General features: G+C 44.2%; 1 protein-coding gene across 2 annotated transcripts in view; it reads left to right on the forward strand.

Moving 5' to 3' along the window:
• LOC144753101 (cytochrome P450 2D6-like) overlaps positions 1-13380 on the forward strand; it is an 840402-nt gene that overhangs the window by 744956 nt on the left and 82066 nt on the right. The gene's annotated exons all lie outside the window — the stretch shown is intronic.

The following is a 13380-nucleotide window of genomic DNA, read 5'->3' on the forward strand; positions in this document are numbered from 1 at the left end:
GATACATCTTAACTTGGGCATTTTTCCTACCTGGGGAAAACCTGAGAACTCGAGACCGTGTATCTGCGATAATTTCACAATGCAAGACACCATGCATTTGGTCATGTTCTGTGAACGCTATTTAGTGCAAGGCGAAAATTCCTAGTACCTATTTTAAGGGGGGCAGGTTTTGCCCAGGTAAGACCTGCCCTGATGCACTTGCAAATGCTTAGAAGCACAAGAGATATTTTTGGTGTGGCCAGTTTTTTTGTCGCTGCCGCTCGGTTAAACAAGAGACGGAGCATTTATTTATAAACAATGTAGCCATCCCATTGTGCAGATGCGTTGAGCGCTAGTGAGTTAAGTAGGGTCTTTTTTTTACCTGTGTATATATATGAACTTATGTCTATCTTGTAAATTTAAAAAAAAAACAATAACTTTTATTCCTTACATTGCATGCACTGAACTCTGCTGTAACCATGATGCACTGTGTTTTTTAACTTGCTTTTTAACTTGTATTTTATGTCCTTTTATGATTTTAATTAATCGAAATAAAGTGTTTTGACTGACTGACTGGCAGCCGTTCATTTTCCAACTTACTCGCTGCCTCAGGTATCCAAGTTTTGTAGCGGGCAACTTCCATCTCTGAATTAATGTCTTCAGTGCTAATTTTGCCCGTGGATCCAGAACTTTGGTACAAATGTAATGTTCTTGTGACAAAATCTTATTTTGCACCCTTGTATTTTCAGCTAAGCGACGGGCTAAGCTCTCCACCAAGTCATAGGCTTCTTTTTTTTCCTCTACACCTTTGTATGATTCAGACAATTTCTTCAGCTGTTGCTCTAGCATATGCAATAATGGGATAGCTTGGCCCATTGTACCGTCCTCCTTGCTGACTTCACATGTGAAGACCTCAAAAGGATGAAGCATGTCAGTCAGGCATTTAACTAGGCACCATTGGTCCATCTGAATTGTCATGCCTTTGACAGTAGCATCCAGTCTTTGCATGACATATTCATTGAGTGGCCTGTACTGCTCAAACAGACGATCAAGCATGTAATACATTGAGTTCCAACGTGCTGCCACCTCCTGGATGAGTGCATTGAATGGCATTTTATAGTCACGTTGAATTATCCTCAGCTGCTTCCGAGCTTGAAAAGAATGGCTGAAATGAGTGCATATTCATCGGCAGGTGGTCAGTAAGTTGCTGACTATGGGTTCTTTTTCCAGAAAGTCTTTGGTTATAATGTTTATGCAGTGCGCCAAACACGGAACCCTGAAATAGGAACCAAGCTCCATGGCCTTAAGTACATTACTGCCATTATCTGTGACAACAAAACCAATACTAAGCCCTCTTGGGCGCAGCCATTCAAAAACATTGCTGCAAAACTCTTCCAAAATGTTTACAGCAGTATAAGATTTCTCCATGGCGAACATGGCTACAGTTGCATGTTTCCGAGTAGCTTTACAAATCTCAGCTGTAACAACAGCACCTCGTTCAGATAGCTTATCTCTAACCCCCACAAAAGAGACCCAGTGTGCAGTGATGCACATGCACTCTGTGGCTTGGCAACTGGTCCACATGTCTGTTGTCAGGTGAATATTGTGAACAGCACTCTGCTGCAAAGCTTGTCCAACCAATTCCAGCACATCATGATGTAGTGCCGGAACAGCAATTCTTGAGAAATAGAACCGTCTGGGAACCTTCCATTTAGGCCAGATGGCTGACTCAAATTCAAGGAAACCCACCCCTTCCACAAATGAAAAAGGGAGAAGGTTCAGCGCTAACATTTTAGTCAGCTTCGCATTGTACAACCGTGTCATTGGGTTGTTGCGTTGGAACTGCCCCTCCAACCTAAGCATGCTCTCAATGGTAGGCTGGATTACTTTCCTTTGTGGTGCTGTTGTTTTCATTAACCCTATTAGGCCCAACGACGCAGTTTGTCTCATTGCAGTACTCGATTGCCTTGGTGTCTCAGCCTGACTCTGTGTATGGCTCTTAGTGCGGTGCCACTCAGATGTTACTGAGGAGGATGTGGCGGTACCACTACACTACTGGGGACAGGGCTAGAAATGCCTCCCTCTTCTTCACCTTCCACCGCAATATTGTCCCCTGATTCTTCATGCCCTACTTCAATGGTTTGAGTTTTTTTCTTTGTTTTAAGTGAAGTAGGTGATTCTCCCACACGATAGTGTGGTGTATTCTGAGATGACTTGCTTGCCCTTTGGGACCATAGTTAGTACCAAGCTTACCCCGCCGAACACCTTGTCGACAAATTGAGCATTTAGCAACGTTCTCCTCCTTGGTGCTAACAGAAAAGAAGGGGGGGAGAACTTTCTGGCACTGCTGAATGTGACACTTTCAATACCAGATGAACTGGAGGTTGCGCTTGGAATGTGACTCTGTGCAGCTACACTTTGACTTCTACTACCACTACCTACTGGGATGGTTGGGCTGGATGTAGGTCCCTGCCGGGCCTTTGAAAATATGGCAGCAGGAGGTCGTGGTGGTGTAGCCTGTGTTGGTGGTATCCGTGCTACATCCCGCACAGTAGCAGCCGTTCTGGATAGGGTGAGAATGTCGGTCTCCATCCCCTTTGGGGCGGGAGTGATGTGCTTGATGACTGGCTCGTCTTCATCAACATCATCCCCCTCTTCTACATCTACCTCCATAACTCTAAGTTTTTCTGGAACCTTCCTTTTCAGAAGCATTGTCTTGTGGCATGCATAACTCTCAGACTGAGATGATGACTGCCAAGTGGAATAACGATCATCAGAAGAAGAAGATGATGGACTAAGCCTCCTTTTCCTTGCTGGTGGTCTGGAAGACAATAGATCTTCCAAAACAGTGGTTTGCTCCACTTTGTCTGCAGGAAGCTCGATTTCCTCAAATGCCCCTACTTCAGGAGCAACAACTACTATTGTGGGATGTTCTTGCGGCTGCTGCTGTTCTTGCGGCTGCTGCTGTTCTTCTTGCGGCTGCTGCTGTTCTTGTTGGGGCTGCTGCTGTTGTTGTTGCAGCTGCTGCTGTTGTTGTTGTGGCTGCTGCTGTTCTTGTTGTGACTGCTGCTGTTGCTGCGGCTGCTGCTGTTGTTGCCGCTGCACACTTATCTGCGGAGTTTCCGCCTGCGTTGATTGTGTACTACTTTGCGATAATGATATTTCAATATCGCTGCTTGTTAGTAGACTGGCTACCTCTGCGACACTCAAGGGCTTGGACCTAGGTTGGTGGGGTTGGACCGCTGGTGTGGATGTGCTGCTCCCAGCTTGGTTCTCGGACAACGCTGCTGCAGGCGTAATTTTTTTGGTCCAAAAAAACATTGGCCGGCACACCAGTTGTGGTTAATGGCACTTCCTTTTTCTGTTCCTTCTTCTCACCGGCAACTTTCTTGGTTCTGGACCTGGTACCTTTCTTTGGGGCCATCTTCTTCAGATGTCAGGTAGGACGCAGGTGCACAAGTTGTGGTCACACATGGACGTGATGCACAGCAGGACTTCTGTCTGGCTGGCAGTACAACTGGTGATGATGATAAAACCTCCTCCTCTGGCTTTTTTGTGCACCTAAAAGCAAATAAGCCAGGAGAAGAACATCAGTGAAATGTGCATTTGTTGTTGTGGTTCAGTTACTACTGTACTAGTACAAACAAAAGATATAGTCTAGCCATTTCTGAGACTTTGTCAACAAGGGTTATGTTATACTACTGTGTACACACACTACACTCTCAGGAAGGATAGGAAAGAGAATAAGAACCACGAAAATAAAAATGTAATGGAAGTGGGGTGGACCCTATTTGTCATTAAATTATTTGAGCATCACATCTTTCATGGAGCTGCTGCTGGCAAAGGGGGTGGATGGATGAAAGCAGTAAGCCAATGCAGTCATATTTGGCAACAGCAGGACACTAATAACTCCCACACAAAAAAAGGAAAAGGCCACCAGCCACATGGACACTCACAAATCACAAGCAGGGAGCCTGGGAAACACCAGGAGTTGACAAAAGGCCTATAAAATCCAGGCAAAGGATGCATGCTAAAGCACACTGCTCTGCCTTTTGAATGCAACAAAATACCAAAAAAACAAAATTCACAGGCCCCAAAAAGGTCTGCAGGGTGCATGCATTGCACACCAACACGCACCAGACACACACAACAAAGGCATGTCTTTAAGACGCCCAACATCAGAAAGTCCACCCCAAAAAAACACTTTTCCTAACTCAATCCAATGCCATCCATGCCCTAAATGTCTAAATTCAACAGACCACGCAGAAACACTTGATTAATAAAGCTGTGGCTACCTGCTCTGAGCCTACTGGATGAAAGCAGGCCTGTTGGCAGACCAGGCCAGACAAGCTTGCAGGCCTAGGCTTCATAATGGCCACCAGCCACATGGCCAGGCCCAACATCAGAAAGCCCACCCCAAAAATACACATTTCCCAACTCAAGCCAATGACATCCATGCCCTGAATGATGTCTAAAGTCAACATACCACACAGAAACACTTGACTAATTAAGCTGTGGCTACCTGCTCTGAGCCTACTGGATGAAAGCAGGCCTGTTAGCAGACAAGGCCAGACAAGCTTGCAGGCCAGGCTTCAAAATGACCACCAGCCACATGGCCAGGCCCAACATCAGAAAGCCCACCCCAAAAAAACACATTTCCCAACTCAATCCAATGCCATCCATGCCCAAAAGGATGTCTAAATTCAACAGACCACACAGAAACACTTGATTCATAAAGCTGTGGCTACCTGCTCTGAGCCTACTGGATGAAAGCAGGCCTGTTGGCAGACAAGACCAGACAAGCTTGTAGGCCTAGGCTTCAAAATGGCCACCAGCCACATGGCCAGGCCCAACATCAGAAAGCCCACCCCAAAAAAACATATTTCCTAACTCAATCCAATGCCATCCATTCCCTAAATGATGTGTAAATTCAACAGACCACATAGAAAATGAATTTGGTGTTTGTACTAAAGCTATAACCGATATAAAAAATGTTCAAGAAGAAAGGATACTAAAAGGATATTATGTAGATTTGATGCTGTAATAGTTACTTGCCTAGTGGACTCTGTAGTTAATGAATGAAGAAATATTTTTAATTGTGAACCCTACTGAGTGCAGTGTAGGCATATCATGAAAAGATGAAATAAGTATAGAATACACTGACGAAGTGTTGTATTTTCTGAGTACAATCTTGTTGTTAGAAATTAACATTTAAAATTGTACTAGCGAGCTGTACTGCCCGCAGTGTAGACTGCTATTGCATGTTGGTTTGCAGTTGAAGATTAATTTGGTCTTGTAGTAAAGCTATAACTGATATATGAAGTTCTGGAAGCAAGGAGACTCAAAGGATAATCTGTAGGGTGTAGGACTGTGACAGGCACTTGCCTACTGGACTCTGTAGTTGCATATTGCACTACTCCTCACTGATCGAAGGGATTGGTGCTGTGGTCAGTGCCACGGACTTGGGGTCACTGCTATTCAGGACTCAGGACAGTTACACATGTGGGATCGGCTTGTGTTAAAGAGGGATAGTGGCACCTCGTGTCACTGCCGTTGCATATGGAAATATGCCTCACTGATCAGAGGGAGTCTGGTGATGTGGTCGCTGCCACAGACTTGGGGTCACTACCATTCAGGACACAGTTACACGTGTAGGATCAGCTTGTGTTGAACAGAGTTAATGACAGCACATGTCGCCAGCCTTCCATATGGAAATATGCCTCACTGATCGAAGGGAGTCTGCTGCTGTGGTTGTCTCATGGAATTGGGGTTACTGCCATTCAGGACTCAGGACACAGTTACACATATGGGATTGGCTTGTGGTGAAGACGGTTAGTGGCTCCATGTGTCGCCAGTCTTCCACAGTGTAGGCCATACGTACAGGTGAGCAAGGGCCCACAGCCACGTGCATATGTTGGTGGCCCCACCGGCCTGCGTAGTGCAGGTTCAGTGGCACCACATGTCGCTGGCCTTCCATATGCAAATATCCCTCTCTGATTGAAGGGAGTCTGGTGCTATGGTCGCTGCCACAAAGTTGGGGTCACTGCCATTCAGGACTCAGGACACCGTTACACATGTGGGATCGGCTTGTGTTGAACAGGGTTAGTTGACACCACGTGTTGCTGGTCTTCCACAGTGTAGGCCGGAGGCAGCGGTCAGTAAAGGCCCACAGGCATGTGACATTAACTTGAGCTGCACAGATTAGGATCATTTGGTCTTCTTAACCCATTATAGTGTCTTACACAATGTGTGTCACTACTAATCTTGAATTGTGAACCGTGCTGACCCCAGTGTAGGGCAGAGGCAGCAGTCTGGATGGGTGCACAGCCAAGTGGTGTTGAGTTGAGCTGCACAGTTAGTGCCACCTGGAGCACTCAGTGTGTGCGCTCCCTGCAATGAAAAGTGGTCCCGGCGGGCCGCACTGGGAGCAATGTCTTTTGTCTAATGAATTCTGCCTTAATAATGTGACGTGGCAATGATTGTGGTGCAGTGAGTATGTAGCACCTGAAGCACACAGCGTGCGTGCACCTTGCGATGATACGTGGTCCGGACGGGTCGCATTGGGATCAATGTCTTTTGTCTAATGAAGTCTGCCTTAATAAGGCGACGTGGCGATGACTTGCGGTTCAGTGAGTTAGTAGCACCTGAAGCACACAGCGTGCGTGCACCCTGCGATGATACGTGTTCCAGACGGGTCGCACTGGGATCAATGTATTTTGTCTAATGAATTCTACCTTAATAAGGCAACGTGGCGATAACTTGTGGTGCAGTGAGTTAGTAGCACCTGAAGCACACAGCTTGTGGGCAGCCTGCGATCATGTGTGGTTCGGGCGGGCCGCACTGGGAGCAACGTGTCTTGCAAACTGGACTGTGTCATCTGCAATCGCCACTGCATCTGAATTGTGAGACCTGCTGTCGCAGTGTAGATTGAAGGCAGTAGTCGGTACAGACATAAGTCTGCGGTGCTGTGCCACTGGGTTCGCAGGGGGCTTGTGTGGAGGTCATAGCAGCAGCCACGTGCCAGGGTGAGGGCCGCTGCCCCAGCAGACTCCTTGGTCTTCCCACAAGTGAACCATGCCCAGGTCCTGGCCTATTTATTCATACTCCTATGCTGTATTGGCGTACATTGGACCAGCCAACTTCACTTCCACTTCCAGGGGGGGACAACACAGCTACATGATTGAGATCTTCTCCACTGGCTGAGGTAATATGGTTGCGTCCACTGTGCACTACACTACAAGTATCAATAGTATATCTCCACATGGAGAGGTTTGTGCTTTGCATACTGAGGTCTGTGCAGCACATCAGAATTACACTTGGCATTGTGTGCATTATTATTGATGGGTGACTTGCCTCCTTCATATATAGTTGGTTGCCACATCTCCCAACATTCAGCTAGTGTGCAGCAGAGGGGCCATGGTGTTTTGGGAAGGTCTTTTGTCCTGTTTTGCGCTGCCTCTGTGGTAGTAGGGTGGTGGTCTGGTGGGGAGGTTCTGGTGGTGGTGGCGCTGGGTGTTCTGGCCTTGTTGGGTGTTGGAGCTGCATGATCAGTAGCTGTATCACGTGTTGGTCTTTAGATGTGGCTGTGAGTCGGGTCCAATTCACGCAGTAGATAGTTGAACTCCTTACACCAGTTAAAGGTTGATGTTAACAATTTGTTACTTCTAACTCAGCTTATTGCTTGCTTTTTGGATCGCATTGCAGATTTGGCAGGTCGTTGAAAATATGGGGAAGTGGTGTTTTTGTGTTTTTTGTGCACGGGAATGCCTTCTTTGCATATCATTAGCTTTAGTTGTGGCTCTCGTTTGTGGCGATTTTGTTGGCAGAAGTTATCGATGGAAGAGTGGTGAGATTTGCAGTTTTCACCAGGTTTAGAATGGGATGATAATTAAAAAACACAGAAAAAAAGATAGGTTTAATGAACATTTTATTTAGAAATTAGCTTTTAAAAAACCTTTCAAATTCACTGAATAAACCATAGGTTTCAGGCACGTTATAGTTAGGAATTAGCATTTAAAAAACCTTAGAAATTCACTGAAAAAAACATAGGTTTCAGGGACGTTATAGTTAGTTGGACATTTCACTCATAGAAAACCATGGAAATTCCCCTGTTATATTTAGTTGAGCTAACTATAACTTGCGCCCCAGCAATGCACTGCTGATGATGTCACATATTACATCATTCATGACATGGTCAGTGACATCACTGATGACATCACTGATGAAATCATCCAGTGACTATATGTTTCTATAAAATGTAAATATCTTTTATATATATATGCCAAGGTGTATTAAAGAATGAATGGGTGTATAAGAGTCAGGATGGATGATTAAGTAGGTGTGTGACTGACTGTATAAGTGAGTGATTAATTATTGTGTCTTACTTAATGGTCCAAAAATTCTCCTTTTTGAAATTTGTTGAAAACCATTAAGTATTTTTGGAGTTATTAAAGAAAAAAGATTTATGTATATTTAGTGACGCAAATCTTTGGATTCAACAGATCTGATTATGAGATCTGATTGTTTGACCCTACTTAAACCAGGAAGTGGTGGCAGTCATTTTAGGACTCAGACTCAGCTGAGTCTCAGGAAAAAATGCAAACAAAATATATAAGGGGCAGGGTAGGAATATCCTGATCCACATGGCCTGGTGGCTTTTTAAAAAGTTTATCACAATTTTGTAGAGGATCAGTTTCCTGAGCTTGTTTTTTTATGCCCTGGAATTGTCCCACCACCTGGGTGGGACAATTCCAGGTGATGGGAAATAGATAGATTTGGGTGGAGGGGGGCTCGCACCCCCTCTCTCCCCAAGCCTATTTCGAATCTAGGGACCCCATCCCCTGGGGCCTGGCCTTTAAAATATAATGAGAGGGTGGTGCGTGGTCACCCTTCCCAGTTGGATTTTGGCTTAAGGGACTCCATTCCCTGGGGTCCTTGGGGCAGAAATCAGCCAGGAAGGGGAACTGTATGCCCCCTCCCTATTTAAAAACATGGAGGGCCCCGGGATGGAGTCATTGGGGCTGAAATTAGCCAAGGAGGGGGACTATATACCCCTTCCTTATTTAAAAACATAGAGGCCCCTGAGGGATGGAGTCCACCGGACAAATTGGCCTGGGGCGGGCGGCTGCAAATATCTCTCCCCTTTTGAGAATATGTCTGGGTCTTGGGAGATGGGGGCAGAAATCAGGCAACAATTGGAACAGGAGGTGCGGAAGGGGGGAGCAAGCCCTAGTAGCACTTCTAGTATTAACACTGTGCCCATAGTTCTTTTGATAACAGGTAGCAGGAGAGGTAAGAGACGCAGTGGCAGGACACGTGGGGCTGAGAAAGTAAAGCTTGATGGTAAAATCAATAAACATCCCCAAGATGGAGAATTTGGCAAAAGAGACAGTATAATTCAAGGGGAGGAAAAGAAGGTTAACGTGACCGCAGGTATAGTCGCTGATAGCAGCTACTCCACTTTCCAGCATTGTGAGGTAAAAGGCAGGATTATCAAATCAGTCAGAGCCAAACGTTATTCCTTGGATTCGAGAATCAAGATTACACCGTCCCTGCGGTCTTATTTTAATGTGCAACCATTAGTGTTGGACGTGGCCAAACAAGAGGAGGCTTTAAGGAAGAGCTCAAAGGGGCAGTTGGAGCCAGTCCCTTTTCAAGGCAGGATGGAGGCATCGGGTAGCCCCTCTTCTGCTTTACAGTCCTCTCCTGAAACGGTATTGGCAGTTTCTGGACCGGCCCAAATCAGGGCCTCGGCCACAAACAATGTCTCCCTGTGAGCGGTAAACCCAGACTGTCTAGCCAGGGCAGACAATGACAGCATAGAGCGGGATATAGTCTCTGAGGAGCAGGGAACTGTTGGGTCCTCAGCAGCTTCCATGGAGGCTCTCTTTTCTTCTCTATCCACGGATATTAGGAAGGGGTTTTCTGTCTCTGAGACAAATCAAGGGGAGATCCGACTTTATTGTGAGTCACTGGAGAAGACAATCGATCTCCTAGATTCCAGGACAGTGGCCTTAGAAAACTCAGTGGGAGAATTCAGGGACGTGAACTCCGTAGGGAGTTGCTAGATCAGATATCGCATTACTCAGGAAAGAGAAGGTATTGCTCCGGGACAGGCTTGAGATGTTAGAAAATAATTCATGGAGAAACAATTTACGTCTTTTGAATGTCCCGGAAGGGAGAGTAGGGGAAGACATCAAATCCTTCATTCTGAATCTTATAAAAGAATGAGTTCAGATAGAAGAATCAGAGGAGGACTTGAAGAAAGATATACAGAGGATTCACAGGGACCCCTTCAGGAAACATCCTAATCGGTCCAAACCGAGGAATATTCTTATACATTTTCTCATGTTTTCCCTGAAGGAAAAGATCCTTAATTGTGCTTTAAAGCAAAAGTCCTTGAAACCCCGAGACTTTGCCTATGAAATTTTTTCTGACCTGGCCTGCGCCATTTTGGACAGACAATGGGAGCTGGGCATGAAAATGAATGATTTTAAGAAGCTTGGTGTGGATGCCCAGTTGAAGTTCCCTGCACTTTTGAAAGATATGCATAATAATAAGTTGTATAACCTAAAATTTGTGCAAAAGGCAGATGAGCTTCTGGAAAGCCTTGGCAAAGTCACAAAGTAGCTTTGTGTTGCATCCTGCTTTAATTTCTTCTCTGTCCTTCTTTAGTGTTTGTCATTACTTGCTCAGCAGGCATCTATGATGTCACAGAGTGTTCCAATGGTGTATGCTTGAAAGCAGGGACAGTTACATCTGAGGCTGAGTTGGAGTCCATCTGCTCCTGGTGGGGTTTCTATTATTGGATCTACTTTATTGTATTTTATCTACATGACCTGAATCTTATCTTCAATAAACCTAATCTGTTTCATATACTGGACTTAAAGACATCAATTTGTTACAATTTTGGCGACGAGGTACAGAGCCTATGCGTGAAGAAAAGACTGGATTACTGCAACTAAGAATTTGGAACTACTACAACTGGAGAACTTTTTGAACCCAAAGAGGAATAGGTATTTAATGAAAGTACCCTGGTTAACCCCACCAGTGTCCTTTGTGATCTGGACAGCCTGTTTCCCCAGGGTTTTGGAGTTCTAACTGCATGATTTGAAGATTGTTGGCCTGAGAACTAGGCATGAAACTACTAGTACCTACTACTATTGCAGGACAGGTGTGGTACACCCAACTGGAGAGGATTTAGTATGATTTTTTAATTCGAGGATTTCTGGTGGTGCCAAGTAAAGAACCTGCTTATTTAAAGCCTTTCGATATAAGGAGAGGTTTGTGGAACCCAGTATTTATTCTGCCGCAGTGCTAGGAGTTTGGATCATACTATTGTGGATTGTCAGTGCTTTTGGTTTCAAGAAGGCTGTGCTGTGTTCACTTTTATGACATTTATTGAAAAAAACAGTTTTCTAACTGCTACTGAGGATTTTTTACATTGGGAAAATGTTTACCTTTGATTTCATTTAACGTCTTGAACACGGACACGCGACGAACTGGAGCGAGCAGTTTCTTGTATCCATGGTTTCCGCCGTCACTGCTTAGCGTGCTGTCCAGAGTTCCACAGAACGTTTCCAAGAACGTAATGACCACTGTCACTACCTAGCGTTTTCAAGTAACTTGATGACAACACACGCGTTACGTCGCGTAACGTATGACGTCATCGGCGGCCATATTTGTTTGGCACATCGCGTTGTGAAGCAGCAGTGCGTTTTCAAGACTGTCCTGACCGCGTCTGGAACTCAAAGGGAATTTGAGAGGAAATGGTACTATTTTCTGCATTTGGATAAGTACTGCTTAATCGTCACGTCTATGGATGAACTTTTGCATATCATCAGTATTGGTACTCATTTGATGCACTTTAACTCAATTTGAATATCATCATTTCCTTCGCTGATGTACACAGCCGATGTACTCAAGCATCGTTTTTCCACTTAATCGTGATGTTGCAACAGAGGGAACTGACAGACAGTAATTACAACGTTAAAGCCGTTAAAACCTCGGGTGAGAGACCACTCACCGGAGTTTGCTTACTAATTTTATTGCTTAAAGGAATATTAACATTTTATTGTATTTGGTTTTATAAAATAAGTGGTGGAGTTTCATATTGGTGTTCTTTGGGAAGGAGTGCACATGTTTATATTGGTTGCATGTGTGTACTGGAACTGATAATACTACAGTGAGATAGTATCTTTAATGGTTGAGGTGTTCAGTTGTTTTAATGTATGTACTGGAACTGATAATACTACAGTGAGATAGTATCTTTAATGGTTGAGGTGTTTAGTCGTTTTAATTTTGCATGTGTGTATTGGAGCTTATAATACTACAGTTAGATAGTATCTTTAATGGAGGGAGCCATTTTTATGCTCAACCTTGGTTGAGGTGCTCTGTTGTTTTTAATTCAAATTTCTGGTGAGTTAGTTTCTTTAATGGAGGGAGCCATTCATATGCTCAACTATGGTTGAGGTGCTCAGTTTTCATTTCAAGATGTGTGCATCTAATGATTAACCTTGTTTTATAAATTTCAATGTTTTGAAGGTTTTAGTGCTTGTCTGGACCACTTATGTGCTCTATTGTTTTTAGAGGTGTTCAGTTTGTTGGATGTTTAAAGAACCACATGTTTGATTTGTAGAACCACAGGTGTTCGCTATGTTTGATTTGTAGAACCACAGGTGTTCGCTATGTTTCATTTGTAGAACCACAGGGGTTCGCTATCTTTTATGTTTGGAGAGCCGCAGGTTGCTCATTTGTAGAACCACAGGGGTTCGCTATCTTTTTTGCTTAGAGAGCCGCAGGTTGCTCATTTGTAGAACCACTCATGTTCGCTATCTTTTATCTATTTATTGAACCACAAAGTGCTCTAAGGTTTAGAGGTGTTCAAATTGTTGGGTGTTTAAAGAGCCGTGTTTGCTCAGTGATATGTATTATTATATGCTCAAATGTTTAAGAGAAATTCACATTTAATTTGTCAAATCCACTCATTTCCATTCTTGTGGATTTTGTACCTTGTGAGTGACTGTATTTTCTGTCGTACTTTCACCATTTGATGTTCTCTCTCTTTCTTTTACTTTACCAGTATTTTTACTGTGTATATGCTGTATGTTCCATTATCAATTTTTCTTCCCTCTTTTGTTTTCTTATCTTCTTTTATTTTGTCAATGGGGGAGATGTGTTGCATCCTGCTTTCATTTCTTCTCTGTCCTTCTTTAGTGTTTGTCATTACTTGCTCAGCAGGCATCTATGATGTCACATAGTGTTCCAATGGTGTATGCTTGAAAGCAGGGACAGTTACATCTGAGGCTGAGTTGGAGTCCATCTGCTCCTGGTGGGGTTTCTATTATTGGATCTACTTTATTCTATTTTATCTACATGACCTGAATCTTATCTTCAATAAAC

Source organism: Lissotriton helveticus, chromosome 1_1 (genome assembly GCF_964261635.1).
Source record: "Lissotriton helveticus chromosome 1_1, aLisHel1.1, whole genome shotgun sequence".
In the NCBI taxonomy this organism is placed as follows: Eukaryota; Metazoa; Chordata; class Amphibia; order Caudata; family Salamandridae; genus Lissotriton; species Lissotriton helveticus.